The sequence below is a fragment of the Lissotriton helveticus genome, chromosome 6, assembly GCF_964261635.1.
Source record: "Lissotriton helveticus chromosome 6, aLisHel1.1, whole genome shotgun sequence".
Lineage (NCBI taxonomy): Eukaryota > Metazoa > Chordata > Amphibia > Caudata > Salamandridae > Lissotriton > Lissotriton helveticus.
The window spans coordinates 359,570,883-359,597,718 of NC_136067.1; the positions used below are offsets into that span (position 1 = coordinate 359,570,883).

General features: G+C 44.6%; 1 protein-coding gene across 3 annotated transcripts in view; it reads right to left on the reverse strand.

The window, feature by feature from the left end:
- CIMIP5 (ciliary microtubule inner protein 5) overlaps nt 1-26,836 on the reverse strand; it is an 88,408-nt gene that overhangs the window by 19,018 nt on the left and 42,554 nt on the right. The window lies entirely within an intron of this gene.

A 26,836-nucleotide genomic window follows, 5' to 3' on the forward strand; every position in this document is an offset into this window, starting at 1 on the left:
CATAGAGGATTAGAGGTGGGCGGACCCTATTGTCACACTCTGAAAGAGAGAACGCATAAATAATAGAAGCTGTAGGGTTACCAAAATCAATTATGTACCAGTAAGAGCCTTCTTCCTCCTCCAGACTTACTTCTTCAAGAAACCTTGCCAGCTGAGAACCTACATTGTGTACTCTCTGAACTACTTAAGTGTCTTCCGGGTCTCATTGCATGACTGTTAGTCTTAGGAACTAATGTCCAGAGTCATTCTCGCCATTATGTGACAATAGAGCTGAATGTTGGAAATTGTACTTCAAGAGTCCTAATCTCATAGTAATGTGAATGTCATGAACCCATATCCTTCCTGCTTGTTAAGTGTCATTTTTTAAACCATTCAAAACAGCATAATGTTCAATTATTTCAGGGCCAAAAGAATCTTATTGAGGGGTGTTCGTCCCTGTTGCGCAACTCACTGCTATGACGGGCCAATACGATATTACGTGTAGATGCACTAAGGTATAACAAGGAGCCCACATAGAGTTCACTGGTTGCTATAAATGTTGCTCCAAGGGATATGATCATTCAAGCCTTCTTTATGAGTTGATAACCTGTAAATCCATCGTTGTTCGTTTTCTGAATAGCACTCTGAAGGGATTTTTTATATTGCTGTCCAGTTTTTCATTAACTACCCATTTCAATGCATTTATGGTGAGCCTCTTTGCTATTAAATAATCTGGAATTTTTGTGGTTGTCCTTTTACACTTTATATTGCTACAATATTCATGTATCCAGGTCTTTACCATTCTTCCAGTCATTCCAATGTAACGAAGGCCACACGGGCAGGTGATCATGCATACAACCTGCATGAAACTACAATTATTATGTTTTTACTGATAGTCCACGTAGTAGTGAGCTCTAAATCTAGGCCCATATTTATCAAGCTTTCATTCAATGCAACACAACGCAGCAAGCCACCTTGCTGTGCTGTGTGAAAGAGAAAGGCCAGGAATGCACCGTATTTACTATTATACTACGCATTCCTGTCCTTTCCTAGCGCTGGCGCACCTTTGGCTGCCCTTGCGTCAAGTTTCAAGGGTCCTTGCAATGTAAGCAGGATTGTTTTTGTGCAGGAAGGGACACCTGCCTGCACAAATACAATCCTGAGAGGCATCTTCCTCTTCCTACGTGTGCTGCAGAATGCAGCACACGTAGAAAGAGGAAAAAACAAGGAGAAATAAAGATATTCCACCGCATTAAACCTCACCTGGAGAGGTTAGCTTTTTGACGCATTCCCCGGTCTACCACTAAAGTAAATCTGTGACTGAGCCAAAAGACATGGATGGATGCGTGGGGATACCCACGCTCCACCACTAATGTGTTACTCAGATCAAATAACAAGACTACTGCACTTGGGTCTGAGAAACAAAACTTCATACTCTCTAGTCTAGCACCAGTAGAAGGAGCAGGAGTTATGAGAGTCCTTGAGTAGCTAGGCGCTCATGGGGGCTGGAGGTGGCTGTAAAACTATGTTATGATGGTGGTAAGGCACAGGATACTCAAGGTACCGTCTGCTACAGGGGACAGAAGGAGCACAAGACCGTGTATTTGGTGTTTTCTAAGGAAGGGGATAATAAACTGAATCAAGTGGAAATGCAGTGAGGTAAACACTCAGAGGCTGCTGCATGTTTGATTTGTCGGGGAGGAATGGATCTATGGCTTCATTGAGGATCCTTCGCCCCCTACAAAAGTAAAAGCACATTCTTAAAACAGTGCAAATATATGCATTCTGACTATGTGCAGCATCACTGAGAACGGATGCTGCAGAAAGTGCAAGTATCTGTTGTACTGGCCAAGTAGAGATTCTGAAATTACTGCACTGCACCCATTACACGTGGAAGTTATTTCTACCTAATGTAGAACAGCTCTTTTGTCTCCAGGGCTGCGACAGAACAAACTTCCTACTCTAGACTTGAAGTTCTTAAGGGGAAATTAAAGCAGGTACTCAGTTATAGGATGGAGAAGAGTAAGAACAACCAGGTTACCTTCGCCAATGGAAACAACAAACCAGGATACTTCTGCCTGGGAGACAGAAGAAACCAATGGTTAAACTGCTTAGTACATCCTTTAATGATTACCTCACCGTCATAATCAGAGGTGCATATTATTGATTATAGAAACAGAAATATGTTTGTATCTAGCTCTTTAAACATTGGAAGATTAAACATGTACACGGATCTCACAGCACATGGAGCATTGATGACCTATATTTTCTAAAAACAAACTTAATGAAATGTTTTAAACCAAATATGCCACTTAACTTTTTCATCAAGATCCCCAGTAACTGTTGGAAATGGACATCTTTTGTGTGGTGTACCCCCAGATTTTTGCCTTGACTGTTTTGCTGGCTGTAGAACTGTGTGCACTTTAGCCCTGCTAACCAGTGGTATAGTGCCTGTGCACCCGCTTTCAACATGATGAAATTGGCATATCTGTAATTGGTATAAATAGCTTTCCCATAAGTTGGTTGTATAGGATACCAAAGTGTACTCAGGGCCTGTAAGTTAAACGTAACCTTCCAACATGTCAACAGATCAAGAGAGATTTGCTTTAATAATGTGAATTGCGTTTGATATAGGAAGCTTTGTGATGGGGTCTCTTGAATTTTTCTACCCACAGTAACTCCTTCTACGGATTCTACGAACCATGTGAAATTAAGTCCATTGGAGGTTTTTTTAAGTGAGACTTTTGTTCTAATTTTCTTGTTACATAAAACAATAAAGATATTGAAATGAAATAAATTTCACCAGTAGACCTCAGCACCCTTTGTGTCATCCTCCACAGTGACAGTGTAAACATGACTGCAGGCCTGCCATGCGCAGTCTGGCTGTGGCAGGTTTAATAATACTGGATTTTGTAAAGCGCAACAGCTACCTCGCGAGGAGGTGTCCCGGCGCTAGTAGAACACAGATGACCCGGTGCTAATGACGGAAAAGCTAACGGGGTTGGATAAAGAGCCAAGTTTTCAGCAGTGTCTTAAAACAGGGTTCAGAAGGAGCCTGTTGAATTTCTTGTGGCAGAGTATTCCACAGAGCGGAGACGTTAGCCGAGAAGGTCCGACCGCCTAGTCGGGCCTTTTTCGTGCGTGGGACTGCCAATTGAACACGGCAATTGGACCGCAATGCACGGGTTTGGGAGTATCTGGGGAGGCGGTTTTTCAAGTATTCTGGACAGGAGCCATGCAGAGATCTGAACGCCAACGTCAGTGCTTTAAACTTTATTCTGCTGGCAACTGGCAGCCAGTGCAGGGATCGAAGATGTGGAGAGATTGACTGCTTGAGTGGAATTCGCAGTAGCAGTCTCGCAGCCGCATTTTGAACTACCTGAAGCTTTTGTGTCAGGTATTTTGGTAGGCCTAGGTAGAGTCCGTTGGCATAATCCAGCCTTGAGGTAACAGTAGCATGGATAACCGTTTTTCGGCAGCTTTCTGGAAGGAGTCTGAGGATTTTTCGGAGATTTCTCAGTTTACTCATGCAACAGCCGGCAACTTGTTGGATATGGGAGGTAAAGGACATGCTATCATCCCATCTCACTCCAAGATTTTTTGCCGTGTGACTAGGTGAGGGGGCAGGGCCCATCTCCATCGGCCACCAAAGTTCTGACGCAGGAAGGGGGCCCTTGCCAAAAAAGATAACTTCGGTCTTATTGGCATTGAGTCTTAATTTATTTGCATTCATCCAATGTGCTACATCTTGGAGACAGCCTTTGAAGTTTGAAAAGGACTCTTGCGTGATCTCGGAATACGGAAATACCAACTGGGTGTCGTCGGCATACGAAATTGCCTTGACACCCCAGTTGGCAATTAGCGTAAAGAGAGGAGCAAGGTAGACGTTGAACAAAAGGGGGCTTAGGGCCGACCCTTGCGGGACTCCACAGCCAAGGGTCTTGGGTGCCGAAGAGATCGTCCCAAGTGCCACCTTCTGAGTTCTCTGGGATAGATAAGAATGTATCCAACCCAGCGCCTTATCCTGGATCCCTATCTCGGCCAGCCGGCTGAGTAGTCTGGCGTGGTCCACCGTATCGAAGGCGGCCGACAGATCCAGGAGTACCAGCATTGCTGAGTTCCCTGCATCCATCGACCACCTTACTGACTCGGCTACCTCAATAAGCGCTGTTTCAGTGCTAAAGCCGGGGCGGAAGCCAGACTGTGTTTCATGTAGGATTTTATTTACTTCTACAAATTTACTCAGTTGGCGTTGTATGACTTTCTCCAACATTTTTCCCGGGACAGCTAATAGGGATATTGGGCGGAGATTAGTAAGATCTTCTGGATCCCCATTAGGCTTTTTCTTAAAGGGCAGGAGGGTAGCATGTTTCCATACATCCGGAAATATGCCCGAAACAATGGAGGAGTTCCAGATATGTTGGAGTGTAGGGGCTACGGAGTCGGCTATAGAGCTCCATAATTTTGCAGGGCAAGGGTCGTCGGGTGAACCAGATTTGCATCGGACGAGTTCTTGCCTTACTTCACTCAGGGGGATATTCAGGAACTGGGTGAAAGTCTCACCTAGCTCGCCATTACTCGCGAGGTCCTGTTTCACTGTTTTTATTACTGGTCCGAAAGAGTCATAGACCTTTTTAATTTTTTGGTCGAAGAACTCGGAAATTTGCTCACATAGCATAACTGTTGGAGCAACCTCCCTCTCGATGCACTTTGGTTTAAAAAACGACTGTACTACTTTGAAGATCTGTTTACTAGCCTGTTCTGCCTGTAGAATCGAGTCTGCGTAAAAGCGTTTTTTACTTTTTCTAATAGCTTTCCGTAGATTTTTAGAGGCTTCCTTATACCTAGTTCTTTCCTCCAGGCCATAACTTGCTCTCCAGAGTCTCTCCAGCTTTTTACAAGCAGCTTTCTCTTTTCTAAGTTCCTGCGAGAACCAGGGTGCTGAGGGAGAGTCTCTTTTTGATAGTGCTCGGGAGGCTGGCGCAATGGAGGAGACCATCTTTCCAACCCACTCGTTGAGGAGTTGAGCATCAATATTGACATTGTTTGTCAGAGATGGGGTGGTTTGTGCCAAGACAGGGCCCATAGTCTCGGGGGTCAGCTTTTTCCATTGCCTTTTTAAGAAGTAACATTTGCTGGACGCAGAAATGTCATGCACCAAGTTCATTGTAAATGGGACAAGTGAGTGGTCTGACCAAGTCAGGGGGAGAGGTACCTCGGGCAGCACATTTTTGATGTTAGAGAAGATGAGATCAATAGTATGGCCCCCCGTATGTGTAGGGCCCTCATTGATCAGTCTAAGACTGGCCGTGCTTAAGGTAGCTCTGAGTTGCTCTGCCATGGCACAGTCGGGTTTATCCATATGGATGTTGAAGTCACCCACCACAATGAAATGGGGGTGAAGGAGCGAGCTCTGAACAATCGTGTCCAGTAGGGTGATTAGGTTGGGATCTACGCCGCCCGGAGGGCGATATATCACCAATCCTGCTAGTGAAAGCTGAGGGCTCGCCTGAAAGCAGAAGTGAAGGCCTTCAATTCCTTGAATAGTTGTGGGGGCTGAGGAAGTTAGTATTAAGTGCTCTTTAAAAATAAGGGCTACGCCACCGCCTCTTTTTGTCCCAGAGCGGTTGGCGAGGCAAATTTTAAATCCCAAAGGGACTGCCAGTGCAATGGAGGTCAAGTTATCTTCCTTAATCCATGTTTCTGTTAAAAACAGGATATCCCATTCCTGTTCTTCAAGTAAAAGCCAGACATCATCAGCATGTTTGGCTAGGGATCTACAATTCAGTAAGCCAGCTCTAAGGCCTATCTGAGGTGGGGATTTGGGATTAGGAGGCCTCACAGGGTCTTCGTTGCCAAAAACTATCTCACAATTGCTGCATATCTGAGATGGGGCGAAAGTCAGAGGGTCTGTAGAGTGCGGGCAGCATTTGGATGGGGGAGCAAGAGCCTTTAGGTCCTCACCTGACCACACTAGCCTTCCACCTTGTGATCCACAGCCAGCAGCATGTCTGGCCCCGGCCGCGGTCTGGTCGCGGACAGGCGCAGACGGGCTTGCCTTAGGCGCGCCTTCGGCGCGCAAACGGCGCCCCCGCTGCGCCCGTCCGCTGCGCTTCCGGTGGAAACACATGGTAAATAGTGGCGGAGGGAGGGGCGTGGCCTGTCAGGTGGAGGGCGTGGCCTGCGTGTCCCAGGGCAGGGCGTCCACACGAGAAAGTATCCCGTGGCAGAGGGGGATCGAGGTAGGAATGTTGTAAATCACAGTATTATCACACTCGAAATGGTAAAAATAAAGTCTAAAATCACTTCAAATTACACAGTTTTACACAATTTTAAAAATGCTAACTCGACTCTCCCGGCTTTCCGCCTCAGGAGGTCAAAATGTTCTGCCTCGCGCTTGGTTTGGCGCGCTATTTGAACGTTCGTCGAAAAAGGGGCGTGGCCTGTCAGGTGGAGGGCGTGGCCTGCGTGTCCCAGGGCAGGGCGTCCACACGAGAAAGTATCCCGTGGCAGAGGGGGATCGAGGTAGGAATGTTGTAAATCACAGTATTATCACACTCGAAATGGTAAAAATAAAGTCTAAATTCACTTCAAATTACACAGTTTTACACAATTTTAAAAACGCTAACTCGACTCTCCCGGCTTTCCGCCTCAGGAGGTCAAAATGTTCTGCCTCGCGCTTGGTTTGGCGCGCTATTTGAACGTTCGTCGAAAAAGGGGCGTGGCCTGTCAGGTGGAGGGCGTGGCCTGCGTGTCCCAGGGCAGGGCGTCCACACGAGAAAGTATCCCGTGGCAGAGGGGGATCGAGGTAGGAATGTTGTAAATCACAGTATTATCACACTCAAAATGGTAAAAATAAAGTCTAAAATCACTTCAATTTACACAGTTTTACACAATTTTAAAAACGCTAACTCGACTCTCCCGGCTTTCCGCCTCAGGAGGTCAAAATGTTCTGCCTCGCGCTTGGTTTGGCGCGCTATTTGAACGTTCGTCGAAAAAGGGGCGTGGCCTGTCAGGTGGAGGGCGTGGCCTGCGTGTCCCAGGGCAGGGCGTCCACACGAGAAAGTATCCCGTGGCAGAGGGGGATCGAGGTAGGAATGTTGTAAATCACAGTATTATCACACTCGAAATGGTAAAAATAAAGTCTAAAATCACTTCAAATTACACAGTTTTACACAATTTTAAAAACGCTAACTCGACTCTCCCGGCTTTCCGCCTCAGGAGGTAAAAATGTTCTGCCTCGCACTTGGTTTGGCGCGCTATTTGAACGTTCGTCGAAAAAGGGGCGTGGCCTGTCAGGTGGAGGGCGTGGCCTGCGTGTCCCAGGGCAGGGCGTCTACACGAGAAAGTATCCCGTGGCAGAGGGGGATCGAGGTAGGAATGTTGTAAATCACAGTATTATCACACTCGAAATGGTAAAAATAAAGTCTAAAATCACTTCAAATTACACAGTTTTACACAATTTTAAAAACGCTAACTCGACTCTCCCGGCTTTCCGCCTCAGGAGGTCAAAATGTTCTGCCTCGCGCTTGGTTTGGCGCGCTATTTGAACGTTCGTCGAAAAAGGGGCGTGGCCTGTCAGGTGGAGGGCGTGGCCTGCGTGTCCCAGGGCAGGGCGTCCACACGAGAAAGTATCCCGTGGCAGAGGGGGATCGAGGTAGGAATGTTGTAAATCACAGTATTATCACACTCGAAATGGTAAAAATAAAGTCTAAAATCACTTCAAATTACACAGTTTTACACAATTTTAAAAACGCTAACTCGACTCTCCCGGCTTTCCGCCTCAGGAGGTCAAAATGTTTAGACTGCAAATGTTACCTGATAACATAACCCATTTTGACAGCCCTAAATCATATTTTTAAATATTAATAAATCACCCCTAAGTGGGCTTTATTGCCCATAAGGCAGGGTGCATAGTATTTAAAAGTAGAATAAGTAGATGTTTAATGTTAAACATATCCTTATGGTGAGAAGGCCCTAAAAGCTGTTTTCACTGTAAACGGGTTGGCTGTTCTATCGGAAAACATCGGAAAGCAATATTACATTTATTATTGTTTCCTTTGGGTAGGCAACAGCTGCAATTTTCATTTTTTGTACTTTTTGAAATATTTATTACAAGCCCAATTCACTGTTAAAGTTGGATTAGTAATAACTATTTTAGAAAGTGTACTTTTAGAAAGTTACCTGTTCTCAGCCTAAAGCCTCTAGATAATTATTTGCATACACTTCAACTGACATCCAGAAAATGAAGCTGAAGCTGAGACAATGCCTTTTGGTTTGGGAAGGTGTTCTGGTCCACTGGCAGGATAACTATCTCTGCTGTGCACAAGAACTTAATAAACTTCTAAGAAGCCAACCCTGTCACAGGCAGATATAGCTAACACCTGGAACTGCTTTCTGCTTTGTTCCTCTAATCAGCCAGGCACCAATTCCAGTGGGACAGGAGATGCCCCCAGAACCATTTGTGAGTGACCATAGAGAAGGAGTTGTTCATTTCCCTGGTCACATCTCTAGGGTGGGCAGTGGAGCTCTGCACAGGGGAAGAAAGGTTCTGTCATCTTGGTTTTAGGTAGAGCAATGTACTGTGGTAGTGTTTACACTACAGCACCCAGGAAATGTTAAAAACATGGGTACAGTTACCCCTGTGAACTTCTTCCCTGTTGGTTAGGGAGTGGCTAGGAGTTTCCCCCACGCACAGGCTGGTGCCACGGATAAATGCGGCACCCACATTACTCTCCTCATAGCACTTTCTGGACCTGTGAAAGAACAGAAGAAGTCTGGACCTGCTGTCTGTGACATGAGAAGAGCCCTCAAGACTGGATGTGCTCTCCATGTTGTACCCAGGACAAGGAAGTGGACACCAAGGGTCATAAGGCTGACCTCATGTGTAAGCCACAGGAATATAAAAAGCTATAAAGCTATAAATGGCCTTTTCTGCAACTGCCCAGCTGCCCAGTTTCTACTTGACCTGCCCTGGATGTTGCAGCTGGTCTCTGATGGAGTGAGTCTTGACTCTTGACTCTAAATGTTGTCCCCAAGGACCTGGGCCCTTGACTGGTGTCAAAGTATACTCCTCCTAACTTTTCCTGAAACCTGGGACTTAGAAACGTTTTGGCTACAAAATATGGTGCGTTGCGAATGGGCCAAAGATTCAGGTTGCTCCTGCTCTGAGCTTTTTGTTCACAGTAGCAAATCTAATTCAGCTAGATCTTGCGGAGAAGGTATCTAGCCTCGTGGAGCCCTCTTCGGCTACAGCCGAGACCCGCAAGAAGAACCAGAGTTCCAAAAAAGAAAGTATGTCCACAGGTCGAAATCTTTACTGGGCAAAGGCCAGAACAGTATCTGGCAGTACACAATCAAAGCTTTCCCACGAAAAGTCACAGCTTCACCGAGACTTTGTCCAATGGCTATCCAACAATGGTGAGCCCTCTTCAGCCTCAGATTGCTGACTTGCCCCTCTGAGTATGTCTGACTTCCATTTCAGAGACTGTCTGGCAGATGCATCGAGGTAGGCTTTTGCAATTCCTTAATTGCGATTTTTATGGAATCGCAATTAAGGAATTGCAAAAGCCTACGCATGTATAAAAATAGCGATTCCTAAACAATCCTTAATTGCGACTTGCAAATTGAGAGTAACAATTAAGGAATAACCTCCCATTCAGTCCTATGGGCCTATAGTACCAGTAGGTACTCGCAAATTGCTCATGCAATTTTAAGGGTGCCAAAATGACACCCTGTTGCACCCATGAAATTGTGATGTGCTCCCATGTTGCGCACACACATGCCCCGAGGGCATGTGTGTGTGTATCCTAAAACTTTAAAAAATGCATTTTAGTGCATTTTTAAAAGTTTTTGCAAATTACAGACATCTGTCTGTAATTTGCGGTCCCAAATAGCAAAATCGCTATTTGAAAGTGCATCTAGCATTGCATTTAAGGAATCGCAAATTGTGATTCCTTAAATGCAATCGCAATTTAGGAATTTGCAAATAATTGCGAATTCTTAAATTGCGCATAGGAAACACTTTCATGCATCTCCAAAGGCCAATTTGTGATCGCAAACGGACGATGTTTGCGAATCGCACCGTTTGCGATCGCAAAAACCTTTAATGCATGTGCCCCTAAGTCCAAAAGTAAAACTTCTGACCGGGTCAAATTGTTTTTCTAAACCCAACCAGTACTGCATTGTAGTTGGCCTTAACTAGCATCTAGGTAATGGTCAAGCACAACCAGATGACCACAGTTGGCACTTAATACTTATGTGCTATTTTCACATTTAAACTTTAAAAATTGATAACGGTTTCCCTTATTGGATTTTTGTCGTAATTTTATTTATTAAAATCAGGGTCCCTGGAATTATACGATTCCACAGTTTTTTTTAACATTATTAATTTGCCAAATGGATCAAAAGTTATAAAAACCTGGCAACGTGGGTTCATGCGCAGTGGCTGGCCCTCTGCAAAGGGTTAACTGGTCATTTTTCGGTTGCTTTTTTCTGAAATGTTTTTGTGAAAAATGTGCAGAATTATGCCGCATAATTTGCCTTTTCTTGCCACATAATTTAGTCAACCCTACCTCATTATCGCAGTGGTCCTGATTAAAATGTACTCTCTTTTTCTAAATTGGCTTGGGATTTTTGTTATGTTGTGTTTTGACTTAATAAATGTTTTAATACTTTACACATTGCCTCTAAATTAAGGATGGCTGCTCGGTGCCTGAGCTCAGGTTAATTTTGTGAATTTAAGGTTTCATCCTGTCAAAGGGGTTGTGGTAAATTACTTGTGGTGGTTTCTCAAACCCCTCAGTTAATGCCCCAATTTCCTACATTTTCCACGAGCAAAACAAAAATGGGCCTAGTAGGGAAAACAGAGGGGGCAGTTCACAAAACCATTTAGGAGAATGCAAAGTAGTGCTACAGGAGTAACGTTACACACTGCTGCCTGCCTTTGTGAATCAGCCCTGAAACATCCAACTTCCTATTGGTAGAATTGCAAAGAAGGGACATTCCTTGCTATTTGTACAAGAATATGACCCTAATAATCCCATATTAAATATTTGGGCCCAAATAACAAAAGCAAGCCAGAGTACTTAAAAGAGTACTGCAGGAGAACTATTATGTACTCCTACATGAATATTTGAATTAGCCCCAAACGTGGGCATCTACTCTTGAAAGCTCTAATAGTTCTTGACTACCTTTCACATTTTCAACGTAAGGTCTTCCTTGCAAGTTAATACCATGCATGAAGATCTGTCAGAGTGTTGTGTCGTACTTTCAGCCCATAAAAAAGAGGGTGCTGACCATGAACAAAATCCTAGTGTTGAGAGCAGCGTGTGCCGATTGGATTGTATGAATAATTGTGTTTTATATAACTACTTAGGGATCTATTACGATTCGTCTGGAATTCAGGGACAGATTCTGAAGGGGGAAGCAAAATTGTGGGCATGGGGAAGGAAGCAAAGAGAAAAGTGAAGCGGGGCAAAGCAAACGCATGTGTGAATGCGCAACGGGGATCTGGGGGAAAGGTACACAGGTGAGAAAGCAATCAGGGGGAGAAGCACACAAAGGGGAGTCCATCACAGAGGGAGGCAGAGATGCAACACAAGCACAGCGGGGGGAGCAGTGCACAAGGGAGACAGCTGGAAAACACATGCACTCATGGAGTGCTTAAAAAGAAAGAAAAAAGTGGTGACGGTAACATGAGCAGTGGCAGGACGCAAATAATGTGTCAGTGGTCCAGGGGAGGGACAAATGCATAAAGTAGGACGTAAAGTCCACTAATGCCAATAAATAAGCAAGCAAATGAGAGTGAAAATGAAGCCAACCATGGTGAGCAACCTGGGGGCTTTGAGGCCACTGTAAGGTGACAATATCTCTTGTAACAGACAGCACTGTCTAATTAGTGAAACCTAAAAATGATAGGCAAGGAGATGGATTGAGCAGATGTGCATGTCCCCTCACCTTATACCTGTCAATATGCATAGTTTGGGTTGGTGATTTTAATTGCTCATTATGTCAACATAGTATGCATAAAATATGTTGGATTGTAGATACCGCAGATCATCCTTTGTCTCACCTTAAGCATACCCCACAGTGTGAAGCATTAAATACTATTATTGTAGTAAATGATTTATGCATGATTGATACTTTGTTCAGTACTTCTTCTGCCCAGTTTACAACCTATCAGGGTGGTGGTAGAGCTAGCACAATTGATTTTATGCTAACTTCTAATAAGTATGCATGCCTCGTAGATAGCTTTATGGTAGAACCAAACCCTGCTAGCGATCATAATCCCCTTACTGCTTCCATGCATGTCATCGCACAGAAGGGCAGGGGTAATGCTTACCAGTTAAAACACAATCGCAATCAGGGGGTTAGGTTAAAGTGGAGTACAACAAATCCCGCTAAATTTGAGGAGATCATTATAAAAAACAAATTTAAGTAAAATCATGACGTGCTTAGCATATGACTCCCATCCAGATGCTACAATCCAATGTTTTGAATCTATTTGTGAAGACGTGGCTAAAACAATGAGGAGGCGGGATTTACCAGAAACAAGATGGTTCAATGCTGAATGCTCAAAAGCATGTTAAGACCTAAAGAAAGCTTTGCACGCAGTCCCCAGCGATAGGGCTCTGATCAAGACTGTTAAGACAGACCTATAGAAGCACTATTAGGCGTAGAAAGGATGAGCTGAGAAGACAGGCCTGGGAAGACCTAGAGAGAGCTAGCGCTCTCAAGGACTCCAAGAGTTTCTGGGAGGTCAAAAATCGCCCTCTCTTCTACAACAACACCAGGAGTATGGATTCTACTATAACGGGGGAAGCCTGGGAGTCTCACTTTCTGAGTATAATTAACCCAAAAGGTGTCTCTTCACAAAAGCAAAGGGATGAAATAGCCATTAATTTACATACGGCCTGTCAACTAATTTCATCCCTGTCCCTCAATGAGGTTGAGGACGCCCTATTAAAGGGCATCTCCACGAAAGCCCCAGGACCAGATGAGGTGCCCTTGGACTTATTCAAAAGCCATCCTCAACTATGGGGCCCCCTGATGCTAAATGTTATTAAAGCGGTCATAGTGGGCCGTATCCCATTATCATGGAGAAGTGCAGTGGTAGTCCAGATTTTTAAAAAAGGTAACAGGAATGACCCCACATGCTATAGGCCGATCTCTTTAATTGACGCCACGTGCACGGTAATGGGGAGGGTAATCCTTGCACGTTTGGAGTCATGGGCCAATGCCTCTGGACTTATATTGAATACCCAATATGGCTTCAGACAGGGGATGGGAACAAATGAACAGTACCTCAACTTGTCCATGATCATGGGAAAGTACATGAAGGCCAGGAGGGGGTCGATCTACCTGGCCTTCATGGACTTGTCCAGTGCTTTTGACACAGTGAGCTGTGGGAAGCTGTGGACACTGATGGAAAATATGGGTTTTGAAGAACACCTCATTACCCTGTTGCGTCGGCTACATGTGTCTACTACTGTAGCCATTCGCTTTGGCCCTGGAGGAGAGAAGACTAGGCCAATTGCTTCTACCGAGGGGGTACACCAGGGATGAATTCTGGCCCCCTTTTTATTTCTAACACATACCAATGGATCAGAATCATTCCTGTTAGAACAGCAACTGGACTTCCCAAGCATAGTAGGTAAACAGGTTCCATTGCTGTCTTATGCAGACGATACAGTGTTGATGTCCTTAACGGCCAATAGCCTCCAAAAGTGTTTAAACGCATTTACTGAATTTATGATGGAATTGGATTTAAAGGTAAATTTTAGTAAATCATTTATTATGGTATGCGGTCCCAATTCGACAAAAACAAGGACATTTACTGTAAAGGAAAAAACTATTGATAAGGTGCCAAATTTTACCTACTTGGGGAATGTTTTTAATAATAAACTAAATTGGGATAATCTAATTGTGGCTAGGAGTCAATATACTAGCAGAATAATAGAGGGGCTTTTTCGCTTTGCTGGTAAACTCGAACATAAGCCTGTAGCAGAAATGTTAACATTATATAAATCGAAATGTCTGTCAGTAGCCACCTTTGGCGCAGGAGTATGGGGCTACCATAAAAGTTCCCAGATCCAGATTCTAGAGAACACATTTTTAAAAAGGTTACTGATGACTCTTAGCTGTTCTTCAACATTTTTTTGTCATTCTGAAGTGGGTCTGGATTATGTAAAATATAGGATAAACATTCCCCCATTGATTCTATGGAGGAAAATCTGGATCTCAGAGGACTTATTGTTTTCAAGAAGTATTCTAAGAGATTGTAGAAATCTTGATAATGCAATGTCAATCCCTTGGCTGCGTTATATCAAAGATACCTTTTATAAAATTGGCTTGGAAAATTACTATGATAATCCTGAGGGAATCCAACAAAACATGAAACAGATTATAAAAAAGCTTTTCGTACTGTAATATGTATGTCTAACCCGAATCATGGATTACTAGATTGTATGTTTCCAAGCGAGCCGCAATTTTACTTGTCTTTTACTGTGCATGTTCAATCACGTTTCCTAATGACCAGATTCTGTCTCTGGACATTACACTTTCTTGTGGCTGTCCCCAGTCGGGCAGGTTGGTGAGACAGACTAACCCCTGTCCTTGTAATAATTTAGCCCGACAGAGCACAATGCACTTTATGTTGTTTTGCACACTTTACAGGGGCAAGTTTTACCAAGCCCATTTTAAAGGAAATCCGTCCCTGCTCCTATCAGGAGGGTTATAATTGCTTGCGGTCATTATCTACTGCAGTCATCTGCATTGCTGTGCTCAACTTCATTAGAACTGCACTTTTAATCAGGAAACGTTATGAATCGTAAAATGAACTTACATTTTTAGTGATTTTAGGGGTTTTTAATATCTTATATAAATATGTTGTAGAACGGTAGGCGGCTTCCTTCAAACTCTTAGAATCTGTGCTGGGATACGATGATCTGGGAGAAGAAAATAGGTGTACCGCATATTTAATATTTGCACAACATTGTTTTGAAATGCATATTACATCATGTTTATTTAAAATGTTTTTAATGTATGAATATAAACTTCAGTGATTTTAGGGGTTTTTAATATCTTGCATCAATATGTCGTAAAACGTTAGTAGGTTTTTCTTGAAACTTCTAGATTCAGTGCTGGGATAATATGACCTAGAAATAGGAAATAGATGTACTGTATATTTAATTTTTGCCCAAAATGTCCCTATGTATATTTTGTCTTGCTTTTTTTAGTGTATGTATGCAAACTTTTCTGATTCAACTTAATCTAATAGTTATTTGAACCTGAACCTGAATATAGAAAGAAGAAAATGTGTACATTTATGGCTTGGATTGATTTCGGATTGAAGTCCTGAGAGTATGTCAATCCCTGAAATGCATACATCTATAAAATCATGGGTGTAAGTCTAGACTTGAGCACTTATGTTTTTTAAGAATCTAACCCTGTGTGATTAGAAGAAACCAATGTAAATTCTTCTACATTACAAAGTAAGAAAACAACCTTTTTGTATTCTTAATACTTTTCCTGTTTAATTCATCCCAGAAATCATTTGAATGCAAATATGTAAATCAATTATTTACGCATGCTGCTCGTTTAACCAGTGTAAGGCTTGCAGAATGGCTCAAGGAAAGGAATGCTTACTGCTGAAACATGATATGATTTGCATTTCACAAGCTGAACTCCTGGCATGCTAGTGCAGTCCTTCATTCTTCCGACGTCTGTCATTTCTGTACATTATATTGGGTAATAATAACACATGTTGATTATAGTGATTTGAAATGTGTTATGAAGCACTAGCAAAAAGTATCCGGTAACAAAAGCACCTGTTATTTATATTACGTTTAAACGTGTGTTATGAAGCACTATAGAAAAAATAATGTAACACTAACAGTCCAACCAGGGCACAAGTCAGGGTGAATGTAGGTTCACGGCGTCCATCATCTCCTCTGTTTTTAGAAGAACACCGCCACGCTTAGCCTGATGTCGAGGCAGGTCCAGAGATGATTGTGGTGTCACCTTTTGGCCCGCCACCACGTCAGCTCGCCTTTTAAACCGTGTACAGTATCCCAAGCACTTGAAACGTGATCACAGGGTGTTTTCAACTCTCCGTCCTACATGGCAGTGTCCTTTGTCTTAGGGAATGGTCCAGCAGGATGTTATTTTTAGATCTCCTAACAGTGCAGTTAACCGTTATAAAGCTTAATACGGCCTGAATGCAGAATTAAAAGCAGGCGTTTAACACAAAAATAAATAAATATCTAAGGGAGGACACCTTTTATTTACTCTGACAACCAGTACAAAAACGGAATTCCCACGTTCCACATTGTTGTCATTTCCAGCCATTTATAGGGTAATTAACATTGATAGAGGGAAGTCATGCATGCCACTTACAAAAAGTAAAACTTAAAAAAAAATAGATTTTCACAGTTTTGTACAAGTGCATGGATTTGTTGTTTTTGTAAAGTGCACATGCAGTCAGGTGTTCACTTCGCAATAGTAGTAATAATTTATTACGTTAGAATAATGAAAAAACGTACATAAAAGGATGTAAACAGTTATCACTGCCAAAAGGGCATGTTGATTAAGATTTCACTCAACCTAAATTAAGCAAGCCAATAAAATCCATGATTCTGTTCTACAATCTAATATTAACATATTACAATTATTATTTGCAAACCAGTCACCCTAAAATAAAACAATCAGAAAACAAGCCTCGTGCACCATGTCACTTTTTAAATGTATCACAAATAATTGACATTAACTTCATGTATCACCCCCGATATCGACGTCATTATTTTTAAATGTTCATGACATCACTGAGGAACAATACCCTCACACTTATGGCCGTGGGTGGTGGCTGACCTTCTCATGCACACATACAAAAAGCCCTACACAACACAGGACCAGAACACCTGAACAGCTGCATCCACTTTCACCAATGCACCAGACACCTACGCTTTGCCTCACTCTCACTCCCACGTATTCCCCGCACCCGGAAAAGCATACCCAGAGGTTGCTCATTCTAGTATGGCACCCAAGACATTGAATGACATCCCACAACACATCAGAGCCTCCACCTCCCTTCTTGAGTTCCACAAGAAGCTGAAGACATGGCTCTTGTATAAGCACCTTGGGTACCTCACACCTACACACCTGCACAAGCGCCTGAATACCATTTTGGGTGATTAGTGCGCTATACAAATCAATAAATCAATATAACATAACTGTTGGACCTGTCAGCCTTAGGGTGGTCTTCCCCTACCTTTTTGCCCTTTTGCCTCCCATTTTTACCTTACCTTTTGTTGGACTTAGGACTCTGGGCGCCTCACCACTGCTAAACAGTGCTGAGGTGCAGGTGCTCTTCCCTAAAACCTTGTGAGGCTGGCATATCTGCCACAATCCACTGCTACCACAGTAAGGCTTAATCCTCCATAGGCTAACATTGGGAACTTCCCCTTAAGGGATAACTTCTGACAGGGACCTAATAAGTCTGTCATGTTTGGTTTTGTTGGACTCGGGGCGGTGAGCCCTTTCCAATGATATATAGGGTTTGGGCATTACTACGCTAGGGATCCCACTTTTATAAAGGGGACCTTTTCCTGCCTACACTTAGATTAGGCTCTGCAGACTCCCCCCTCTGCATACTGATAGCCTGCCTGGGTTGGGAGGTGGGAGTGGTGATTCACACCTTCTTCCCTTGGATGAGCTGTGATGGGCTGTCCACTGTAGCTTTAACGGCCTGTCTCTCGTCACTTTGACAGCTAGGTCAGAGAAGGCAGGGAACATACCAGAACTCCCTGGACTCTTCCAGAAGCCCCTGCCCCCAGACCGTTCCAGAGACTTCGTAAAAGGTGGGCTCGCACACCGCTCCTTCCACCACTTTCTAGCCCCTGGACTGTAGAATATATAAGGGAGGGTCCTGGCCTCACATTCTTGTTACACTGCTGGACCTGAAAGAATCCCTGCTGGAGTGAGGACTGCTGCGCAAGAGGATTGCCACTGGGAAGGAGGCTGACTGCTCCAAGGAACTGCTGCCCCACAACCTGCTGAGCTGCCCTACTGTCTGCTGATCCTGTCCTGCATGGGAGACTGCAACATCACCACCAGAGTGTCTCCACAACATCCCTAAGGAACTACTTTTCTTTGAACCACATTTTAAAGAGTCTTCAACCTTTTAAAGATTGCCTTTTTGGGACTGCACCCTTTTTAAGCTAAAGGAAACTACCTGTCTTTGGACCACAGCGTTTTAAAGACTGCCCTTTGGAACAGCAACAACACTCTCAAGATTTGACCTGCAACGCTGTGCCTGACCTCAGCACTGCTTGCCCCGTGATCCTCCCGAGGGCTCTGTGATTGCCTGATTGAAACTGGCCCTGAGGTCACCGCCACTGGGATCGGAGCGCGCTGTGTAGCGCTGAGAAGCGAAGCGCTGTGTGGCAGGAGGCTCTGTTGTTGCCCCGGACTTGGAGGCACTGTTAAGCGCTGTGCTAAAGGAGCGCTGTGTGGCCGTGACCCCCACCCGTGCAGCACCTGCTGGGCCCGAGGCCCCAGGGGGAGAGGAGCCTCGCACCCGCGCCCGCAACCACCATCCCAGGTAAGGCCTCAGTGCAACCAGGCTGCTGCGAGGGGGCGGGGTGCGGGTTGGCCGGGTACCTGGAGTGTGAGCTTTGTGCTTGGCTGGGAACCGTCCTTCACTGACCGGCCTACGGGAGCATAATTACTTGGTAATTGACACTGGGGCATTTTTTAGCATTACCAGCAGCGCCTGGGCAGCCGCACTTCCTACGCTGGGAGCATCATTTCTATGAGAGGCACACTTATTACGCTACAAGGGAACTTTGGCCTAAGAACCTTCCCCCAGTGAATTTTGACCATAAGAACCTACCTCAAGTGAACTTTTGCCATCCAAGGACACTGTGAGAAAGACATTACCAGCAGTAGCCCTTGGCACACATGAGCTTTTGGTGATTTGATCAGGCCTGGGAACTGGAGTCATTCTTATTGGTTATTGATCTTGCTTGGAAACTGGAATCCTTTTTATTATTGATCAGGCCTGGGAACTGGATTCATTCTTATTGATTATTGATCTTGCTTGGAAACTGGAATCCTTTTTATTATTGATCTTGCCTGGAGCTGGATTTACCTGCTTTTGGTTCTCGCATAATTTTTAGATAAAGAAATTCTTATTCTTATACAAAACTGGCGTGGTGTTCCTTTTGAGAGTGTTTTTACTGTGTCATCGCCGTTGTGTGTTGCACACATACTTTACACATTGCCTCTGAAGTTACGCCTTTGCTGATCTGCGCCAAGCTACCAGGTTGGAAGCGGTGGTCCCTACTTGGACTAGGGTGCATACCCCTGCCAACTAGAGACCCCGGTTCTAACAATAACAAGCTGTTGACTATGCAGTGCGTGACCTACATTCCAGTTCTGGGTTCCCGTTGTGTGACCCTGGATAAATTCCTATTTGCACCTCATTTCCTTTATCCCATCCATGGCATGGAATAAACTATAAGTGACTGGAGTCCATAAGAGTCTGAGCAATGACTGATTTTCAAGGTGTCGATTTTCAAGGTGTCCTCATGGTGTAAATGTACACACAGTGCACTTAAACAAAATATTTCATAGCGCCTGCGGCTATACCAAAAATCTGTTGTGGTTCGGTTGTTGCATGGGAAATTCCAAGTCTAAGTGCTGGTATTAAGGGCTAGATGAAAAGGGTACATTTAGAGGATCTCTGTGCAAAATTAATTTAATTTATTAAACTTATAAAGGGCTTCCAGCAGGAGTTTAGCAATAAATAAAGTATACAGTATGGAAGTCAAAATTACAGCCAAACAGTGGTCTATTTATGAGGAGGAAAAGAGCTATGAATACAAAGCAAATACATGAGTCTTCAAAGGTACCCTGAATGAAGCCAGATTGTTGTTTTTTGTATAGCGCTAATATTACACTTCGGCCATTTCTAAGTTCTCCGAATAACAGATACTACTGTCACCCACTTTATATTAATCAAACTACCCATCTTGGAAGGGTAAGTCTAAACCTGCCTTGTCCTGATTCTAATTCAACCTCCAGGACACTGCACTTGTCAGCAGCGAGTGGGAGTCCAAAGTTTAGAAGCAAGAACACTCTTAATCAATATCTGAAATCATTAATTTTGTATGGATTTGTACATCACGTTGTTACATTCGGTCATTATTTGAGACTTTTTAAATAATTATATATGTGTAAATACATGGTTTATGCTTTAAATGTCGCTTCCCTTATTGTCTGAAATATTCACTGCTTTGCATCAGACAAGCTTAAGTATATAAATGTTTGATTTAGATGTGAATATGCACATGGTATACACACTTTTAAATATTTATATATGTAGCACAGACTGCACCTCAGCTTTGATAATAAACCTTGCTCTGAGGATTGTCTAGGAAAACTGTGTGGAGGCTCCTTCCTCCTGCTGTGTTTGCCGCCGTTGGATCCGTGGGACGGAGCATTGCACCTACGCCTTGCCGGACCCGCTGTGCGGGTCCCGCTGCGTCTCTTGTCTCTGTGGGGCGTTTAGCGAAGGGAGCCGAACATTGCTGTGCCTCTTGAACCGGCAGGGCTGCGAGCAGCTTAGCAGGGACTCAATTGCCCAGGAGTCCCTGCGTGTCACACCTGCGGCCGCTCTCCCTGCCGGCAACGCCCCCCGCCCTGAATAAAGCTGCCTGGTTGGTGCAGACTGCGGGAAACCTTGCTCTGAGGATTGTCTAGGAGAACTGTGTGGAGGCTCCTTCCTCCTGCTGTGTTTGCCGCCGTTGGATCCGTGGGACGGAGCATTGCACCTACGGCTTGCCGGACCCGCTGCGCGGGTCCCGCTGCGTCTCTTGTCTCTGTGGGGCATTTAGCGAAGGGAGCCGAACATTGCTGTGCCTCTTGAACCGGCAGGGCTGCGAGCAGCTTAGCAGGGACTCAATTGCCCAGGAGTCCCTGCGTGTCACACCTGCGGCCGCTCTCCCTGCCGGCAACGCCCCCCGCCCTAGCCCTATTTCACTGTCTGGCGAAACCGCAGCGCGGTAGCGCGCGGGAGCGCCCGGGGCGAAGACCGGGCAAAGAGCGGGCCGTTTGAGGCCGTTCGAGCCCGGGAGAGACTGGACTGGGCCATACCCTTTGGTCCTAATTTTGCTCCTTAGCTTCACTGGTTGTTGGCCCGCTCTACACAAAGCACTATGTCTACCCGTGAGTATAGGAGTAGGGCAGCGAAGGACACGCTAAAAAATGGAACACTAGACAATATCATTACCAGGACCAATAATGCAATAGATATGGAAATTAATAAAATGCAGCGTAGGGTTTCTAATGAACTAGACACAGCGAGAAGGCTATCTCATGAACTGGCCATGGCTAAAAAAAAATCCTCCCTAGGGCATTTTGCCTTTGTTAAAACACCTGACCGCACAATCGGCTTAACTCCCACATTGATTGCGACACAAGCCGATATTCATCAGCCATTAGCAACTATGCCACATACACCTAAGGTGGAGTCTCTACAAGAAATTCCAGCTATTCTAAGTCGCTCATTGGGCGGGGAGGTTGGGTCGGATATAACATGTGAGGGGGCCCTTATGAATAAGGTACCAACTGTGAAATCTAGGGGAAAGACTGGGGGGATTCTGTGTACCCCACATAAGGGCCCAAATCACAAAAGAAAACGCAATCATACCTCTGCCTATTCAAGGAAAAAGGCAAAGGTAGCAAAGGCCCAATTACTTACTCATGATTTTCCCCAGAAACCCCACAAACCCCCTTTAATGAGAAACACGTGTCCCTCTGATCTAGAAATAGAATCCAGCCCTGCAAAACTGGTGGGTAAAAGCGACCTAGATAACCTTGTAATAGAAAGTGAGAACTGTGGGGTTCCACTTTGTACTATAAAAGGGAAAGATGTGGAATTTCTGACAATTGTGTGGGGAACACTAAAAAAACTTTTAACCCCCCTTGAAGCTAGGTTAATACGAATAGAAACTCAGTTGCTTGAGATTGAAAAAAGTATCCTCAATGTTGCCACCCTTAGTATATCTGATAACAAACTAACTTGCCGATCGGCTATTACTAATAGCCTACCACCACTATCTGTCGCCACAGCATTACCTGTTGCCTCCCTCTCAGAAGCATTGAAAGCTAAACCTATCCCAAAACCCCGGTACAAGGGTGTCACATGCACTTCTGTTAACAGGTTAGCAGTGGATGTAAAACAGCAGGTGGTTCCTGCTGTTCCAGCTCCGACAGTCGCAACTACACAGAGGGTCATTGAGCATAATAACCCCCACCTTACAACACAGAGAGTAAAAACTAACACAAATCACTATAGGGGTTATGTTGATCGTCCCCCTGATGTAGGGCCATATGTAGTTGTGCTAACAGGGGTGCCGGAATTGTTATATCATCACCAGGAAGACTATGGGTCACTAAAAAATAAAGTAACACACTGGCTCAATGTTAACAGGCCAATACCCAACCACCTGAGTAGTAAAATCCTCATGGTGCGTCGGGTACCCTGGATAGGCACTTCGCATAAGTATATTAACGGCGATTGTGTAATTATTTCATTTGAAAATCCGAATACTGCACACTATATTCACACCTGGGATAACAACAATGCAAATTCGCTTATAGCTTCCAGACCCCTAACCTATTTCTACCCTCCACGCTTACATCATAATACAGGAGGGAATTGGAGCAGGATCCCGGAGAGAAAAGGTGTGCAGGGTGGGTGCCACAATCACTGGCCAAATACACATGGCGGGTGGACAGAAGTTCCTGTCTACAATAGGTTTGGGTGCCTTGAGGAAGTAGACTGACTCTTCCATAGGTCTACTAACACACAGCCACTAGTAGACTCAGCCAGTTGCCCTATCTATTCTCTGGGCCGACCTGCTTTTTCTTCCCCATATTCCCAATTTGGAGATTGTAATCAAACTACAGATGAGTTCAGGTACAAAGATGACCTTGCTTCTGATCACTCTGTGGGTATTACAACCACTTCAACTTCTCCAATTATTGGGTTACATAATGCTAAAAACATTTATACAGACAAAGCTAAATTAGACCATAGCATTGAGGACAATCCCCTTGTAGAGGTGACGTCTGTAATAATCTCAACGGTAAAGGAAGGCACGTCTTCCTATATCCAAGGTCAGCCAAGGGCAAGCAGGCCTACTCCGGTAACTAGCGACACTGATAAGATGGTGACCCCAGGTTTACTTTCCATACTCTCTTGGAACATCACAGGGTTGGCCAACAAAATAGACTCCCCCGAGTGGAAGAAATTAATAGAAGGATATGACATATGCCTGTTTCAAGAAACATGGGCCAGGCAAAAACAGTCTCACATAGGATATGCCTCCTTTGAAACACTGGCAAATTGGGGTGGGAAGGGACGACCATCTGGGGGTCTTCTGATCTGGGTGGCTTCTTATCTTGGATGTAGGGTAACATTGCGCGAAACCAATTCAGCGGACTTGCAGTGCGTTGTTTTGGAATGGGCACACGGTGCAAGTATAGCACTGATTAACGTATATTCAAGGCCAGTAGGGATAGCAGGCACCTCGAGAACAATTGAGGACTTAGCATTGTTCCTCGATTCTGCCAGCCTATGCTCCACACTTATAGTGGGGGGAGATTTTAACACCCAATATGAGCCTCTCCCGGATCATCTAGTGGGTGTTACAAGTGAAGAGGACGATCTCTGGGAGATCCCCACCTTGGTGGCCTCCCCCGTAAAGGCTTGGTCACCTATCGCCACACAAATAACCTCTCTAACGCTTTGCCACTCGCTGAGGGCTTGCAATGGCCGCATTGGAGGAGATATTCCATCAAAATACACCTTCAACAGACCGGGTTGCGAGTCACGAATAGACTACATCATGGTCTCAACGAAGGACTGGGATAAAGTGAAGGACTTTAGGATAGTCGCTAGGAATGACAGCGACCACAATGCTCTCTCACTGAGACTTGCGGTCCAGGGAATATCTATGGGTATGGCAGAAGAAAACTCAGTACCCTTAGCTGCCTTGGTCCTAAGTAGTAATAGGCGTAAAATTAAATGGTTGAAACTCTTAGAGAACCCAATTAATATCCAAAGGCTGCATGTACCAGTGGTCCTCACGCTAGAAAAGGTCGAGGCCCTTACCCCACAGCTAGTTATTCCTACTGAATCTTTTGCTCTAGAAGGAGCCGAAGTACTCAATACCATCCAAACCACCCTTGCTGAGTTATCTGTGCTTGGGGATATCCACTCTGAGCTATGCTCCAACCTGGTAGAGGTATTGAACCCGGTGGCTAGGAGGAAGAAATTCAAGAAGAAAAGAGCCTCGTGGTTCAATGCATCTTGCAGGAGAGCAAAGGCTGCTCTATTAGAGTCACTTAAAATAAGGGATAGTCCAAGTATGATCAGGGAAAAACGGCTAGCTTATAAGTCTATTTTACGTATTGCTAAAATAGAGTGGGATGAGGAAAATTGGTCTGAAATGACAGCTGCCCTTACGATCCGAGATAGTCGAAAATTCTGGCAAATTTTTAAGTACGGATCAGCTGAACCCCTAGCTGCAGTTGAAGCGAATATAGCACCCACCATTTGGGAGGATCACTTTAAAAAATTGTATAGAAAACATAACCTGGACCAATTGGTGACTCCACCGGAACTTACAATGGACCAACATACTAAAAGTATAGCTCCTATGGATGGATTCACTCTGGAAGAAGTTACCATGGCGATCTCGGGGCTGGCGCCTGAAAAAGCGCCAGGCCTGGACAGGATTCCAGGTGACCTATACAAACACGAAGCTAAAATTTGGGCCCCGTATCTTAGGGTGCTGTTCAATGCATTTCTGAATGGCAAGACGATCCCCCCCACTTGGCTGGGGGCAGAGATAGTCCCTATTTTCAAAAAGGGTTCTCCTCTGCTCCCGGTCAATTATAGGCCAATAAGCCTGATAGACGTTTCACAAAAGCTATTCGCCAGGCTTTTGCTGGATCGTCTGTTGGAATGGACGATGGAACACGACATACTGAGTCCCCTCCAAGCAGGCTTTAGAGAGAAGGTTTCAACGATAGATCAGGTCTTCCGTCTCGCCCTTATCCATTGGAAAACGGTACCGTTGGGGGGTGGCAGCCTCTACACTGTATTCGTGGACCTGCGGGCAGCTTTCGACCTGGTCCCACGCAAAAAACTTTGGGAAGTGTTGGCCAAAATGGGGGTCCCTAAGGGACTGCTGGAGATGATTATTCATCTCCATACTGCCAACTTTGCACAGGTAAGGGGTGGCAAGGAGGGTGCCCTCTCGAATAGGTTCCCCGTTGACAGGGGGGTAAGGCAGGGCTGTGTGCTTGCACCGACCCTGTTTTGCCTCTATGTCAATGGGGTTATCCCTCATCTGAATGGGGTGGCCAACTCTGACGCTCCCAAGCTGGCGGGAACTAGAGTGCCGGCGATCATGTTCGCCGATGACACTCTATTGTTATCAAAGTCTATGATGGGTATCCAGCGGGTACTCGATGGTTTTGTGGGTTTTTGTGGGGAATATGGTCTAGAAATTAACACCCTAAAGACCAAATTTATGGTATTTAATCCCCCCCCTAAACTCTGTTCTACCCCCAAGATTGAACAAAACAAACTGGAACGGGTGAGAACTTGCGAGTACCTAGGAATTATCCTAAATGAAAGAATGACCTGGTGTACCCACCAAGAGAAAGCGCTTCTTAAACTGATTCAGTATTCGGGTGGTACCATGAAGCTCATGTGCGATAATAAGTCATCTATTCGGCCTGTTGGCCCACCTTTACAGATTTATAGGGCACAGGCAAGGGGGGCTGCCATGTATGGGTGTGAGCTTTGGGGCCATGCAGTCTCTCAGGATTTGTTGAAAGAGGAGAACAAGTTTATTCGGAGGATTGTAGCCCTTCCCCCTAGTACGCCTCTTGTCCCCCTAAGGCTAGATCTTGGAATACGACCCCTCGATGAGGAACTGGCTTTCCGACCGCTGTCATACTGGCGTAGGTTATGGTCAGTCCCGGAACTGATCAGCTATAGACAAGGTCTCCAGGAGGTGCTTGCAATGCCCAATGCGGGGGAAATTAAATGGCTGAAATTTATTAAAACTGAGTTGGAAGGTTTGGGTCTTCTGAAACTGTGGTCTGACCCCCTATCCAATTGTCCACTTTTCCCCAAAAAGACATTGGCAAAGGTATATCAGGATAGCAAACTGACGGCACTGTACCGCCGCCAAAACCATGGGACACTAACAGAGGGATTTCTACGCATTAAGGATATTTATAGCTTCGAGCCAGCGTTAGATAATTTATATCCCTCCTTGCTTAGGAAACTCTACTTACAATGGAGACATGGGTCTCTCCCACTCCGTGCATTTACAAGTAAGTGGAGTGAAAATGCAAATAGTGTATGTCCAGCATGCAAATTGGCCGATGAGTCTGAGCTGCATATAATCTTTTTCTGTCCAGTGTATCATGAGATACGTAAGAAATGGATTGTCCCTTTATGTAGGAACCTGGGATTTGTGGAGTGTTTGGCCGCTTTTAGAGTTCTTAAAACAGACCTGTCGGACCACATTGTATTTACAGTAGCTAAGTACCTAGGTGCTGTGTGGCTTTTGAGGAGAAAATGTATCAAGGCTGTTCAGTGACCACAATATATCGTAATGTGATGAAATTCCATGTAATGGACTGTATGAATTTGTAAAGTACAATTTTATTTTAACTGTTTTAATGAAATTTATAATGTCTTTTATGGTGAAAAATTTCTACCGAAACAAAGAAATAAAGAAAGAAGATAATAAAATGTGCTTGTTCT